This window comes from Mus pahari, chromosome 7, assembly GCF_900095145.1.
Source record: "Mus pahari chromosome 7, PAHARI_EIJ_v1.1, whole genome shotgun sequence".
In the NCBI taxonomy this organism is placed as follows: domain Eukaryota; kingdom Metazoa; phylum Chordata; class Mammalia; order Rodentia; family Muridae; genus Mus; species Mus pahari.
Genome location: NC_034596.1, coordinates 42,922,678 through 42,925,905, shown reverse-complemented (window position 1 = coordinate 42,925,905; position 3,228 = coordinate 42,922,678). Strand labels below are relative to the sequence as shown.

The following is a 3,228-nucleotide window of genomic DNA, read 5'->3' as shown; positions in this document are numbered from 1 at the left end:
CTTGGACTGGGACCTCATGATGACCCCAGACAACAGGGCTGGCCACTCACAACAGGCTCCTCCTCTCCATCCTCAAGTCTCCAGTTCCATCTTTCTTCATAATGCTCAAGCTGTTCCACTTCTTTCTCTTCCACCTGACCACCACATGCTAGTACATAGCGGTGGATCCAGCTGCAGACTGGTGACATGGGTGGCAGGTCCCTTGGTGACATCCTCTATCCACATATTTGCAAACAGGTATCTACACCCCGTCTGTGCTGTGCACTGGAGGACAGGTCTGTGGGAGGCATGGTGGTCCACAGGACTCTGTCTTCCTCCTTCTGTGCTGCACTGCCTCTATTTGGTTTGGTTTGGTTTGCTTTGCTTTACTTTACTTTTCTTGCATCTTAGGTATAAGACAGCTTTGGCCAGCAAGCTAGGCATCAAGTTAGGATGAACAAAGGACTGCCATCTGCTCTCCCCCTGACTGATGTAAGAACAACACCACCAGCGAGATGTCTCTTTGTCCATTGCAGAGGTCCCTATCACAATGTTTAAGAGTTCTCTTTGATTGCTTCCTTCTTAGGCTGTTACATTTTGGAGGGTGGGGTGGGGATGTAAGGCAGAGGTAGGGGTTGTTGCAGAAGCCTTCTATGTTCCTCTCCCAGCTGTGCATCTATAGCCACTATCACCACTACAAGAGTAGTTTCCTTGCCTTTTACAATAACCTAGAGCATGGATCCTGGACTTCTTCATGGTATAATAACAGGATGAATTACAGACATCCACATGTTCTCCAACATAATCACATGATGAGGACCTCTGCTTGGCCTCCAGGGGCAGTACAGCTCGTGGACACATGGTCCTGTGCCAAAGCATGGGCCATAGAGCAGCATGACCTCTTGAAGGAGCACAGACCATGGAGGTCTTTCAAGGAGGTCTAATCCATTAAATGTACCATTCTTCATCTTAAACAACCTGAACCTAGTTCAGAGCTAGTGTGAACATGCAGCTAGGTAACTTGTTTGAGGACTCAGTCATAGCAAGGTACAGGATGCTGCCCACCATCCCTCTGACACCACTGGGTAACAATTTGTTCCTCCATTAACTACAGTCTTCTCTCACACCCAGCACACCTGCCATGTCTACCACTCTGCTCCTCTATCTTTCTCATTGCTCTGTCACATATTTGTTCATCATAGTGACTCAGAAGCTGTAGTGTGTCAGAGAGTGTACCCCTTTGCCCAAAGAGCTTTACATGCAAATGTTCATTGCAATGAGTCATTAGTCTGATACAAGGCCTCTGGCTTCTGCCACTTCATGAAAACTGAACCCTCCCTGAGACTCCTCGTGGATATCCTGCTGTTGTCCAGTCATGGAGATCCTGCAGTTCCAGTTCTGCAGGACCTGCCATTTCACCTGATCAGGCAGCTCACAGCTGCAGTTAGAGTAAGCCAACTCAAAGTCCCGGGCCAGGGCCTGGGTGCTTGCTATGTTAGTCAGCCCAAGGTTAGGCTGGCTGGTGAGGACAAGGCCAGCCCTCCCACCCATGCTGCCAGCTGCCATTATTGGTGTTGACAAGTGATAAGACCTTTGAAATATTTTAAGATTTCATATCAAGAAATTGGTTGGTGGATTGTATGAAGAATGTGGTGAGAAGGAGGAACTAGAGTATCACTATGAGTTGGACCCTGGGCAGTTTGGAGACAATTCAAGGCAAGAGCGATCATTGGGACCCCACACTGATACCCAGCCTAGAAATATTACTAGTCTACAACTATTTCTGGATAGCAAAAGTGGAAACAAGGTTTTCAACTTTGTTTCAACAGGACAAGTAAAAGTTGATGATGTGTGTGATGGTCAGTTTTAATTATCAATTTGCTGAATCTCAATCAACTAAAAGGTAGGTCTATGGGAATTCCCATAAGACATTTTCTTGATCTGATTGTTTGAATTGGGAAGACCCAGCATAAATGCAGTTGGCATTTCCCAGTGTCATCAGAGACAAAGGAAATAGAAGAAAAATACTAACATTTTGTCTGATTTCCTTCACTTTCAGTGGAAAGTCCATCTACTTTGGTACTGGTACTTTCTCTTCACTGATGTTGGGAACCAGCTTCAGGTTTCCAAATGTAGACTACAACTAGTGGCTCTCCAGAAATCCTCTGGGTCTTCATTACTAGACCAGTCCTATGGAGATGCCCAGACTTATTAAATGAGAAACTACCAGATTCTGAGCCTCTCCAGAATAAAACAACTATTGTTTTTTTTTTATGATTCACCCAATTTTTTTAGTTGAAAAGCCACAGACAAAAACAACTATTGTTAAACTACCAAATCATACCATATAGACCAACATAATAGATTCCCGTTTAATATAAATTTATTCTATTAGTTGTAGATAACCCTGACTACTACAGGTCCTTAAAACAGGCATGAACTGTTCTAAGACAAAGCAATAAGAATGACAAGTAACCCCAGTTTTCCATCCAAAACTACACTTAACTATCCAGTCTTGGAGCATGAATAGTCATTTCTCTTTGATTATATGACTGTAACTTCCTGAGGCCTGTTCTCCTATTCCTCTGCCATGTGTTACATCATGTTTTTTGTTATCCATGAAAAAGGGGAGAAAAAAACACCAGTGTGCTCATGAAATAGCAACATGATTTCTTATTTCCATCACCTAAGTAGAGTTGCTGATAAATAGAAGAAGGCCATCAGTCAAGGTCTCTGGATCCTTGTTTCTTCTGGCAGCTCTGAGTAGCTTTATAAGTGCAAAGCCAACAAGCATCTATAAAAAGCTAGGTACTTGTCAGTTCTCAAATAGCCTGAAAGCTAGTTTAAAACATCTCAGCTGTTAAACCATGAATTTAAAGGTAAATAGTCTTTTACCAAAGTGCTAAAGCCTAAATTCACAGATCAACCAAGTGAAAAGTAAACTATTTTCTCACCTACAGAAGGTTATTAACCTATAAAAGTAGAGAACCCTGGACCTCTATACAACCCAAGGGCTGAGCCATTCTCCATCCTCAACTCCAGAAAGTTGAGTCCCCATCCCAAATCAAAATGACCTGGGATTCCTCCTCACACCAATCAGAATGACTAAGATCAAAAANTCAGGTGACAGCAGATGCTGGCAAGGATGCGAAGAAAGAGGAACACTCCTCCATTGCTGGTGAGACGGCAGGCTGGTAAAACCACTTTGGAAATCAGACAGTTCCTCAGAAAATTGAAAAAAGTTCTACC

The 3,228-nt window shown here is 43.4% G+C and overlaps 1 non-coding gene across 1 annotated transcript; it reads right to left on the bottom strand.

Moving 5' to 3' along the window:
- Positions 1 to 377: 377 nt before the first annotated feature.
- Positions 378 to 520, bottom strand: LOC115064456. Its single transcript, XR_003844307.1, has one exon. It is a non-coding gene; the product is annotated as a small nucleolar RNA SNORA48 (small nucleolar RNA).
- Positions 521 to 3,228: the final 2,708 nt, after the last annotated feature.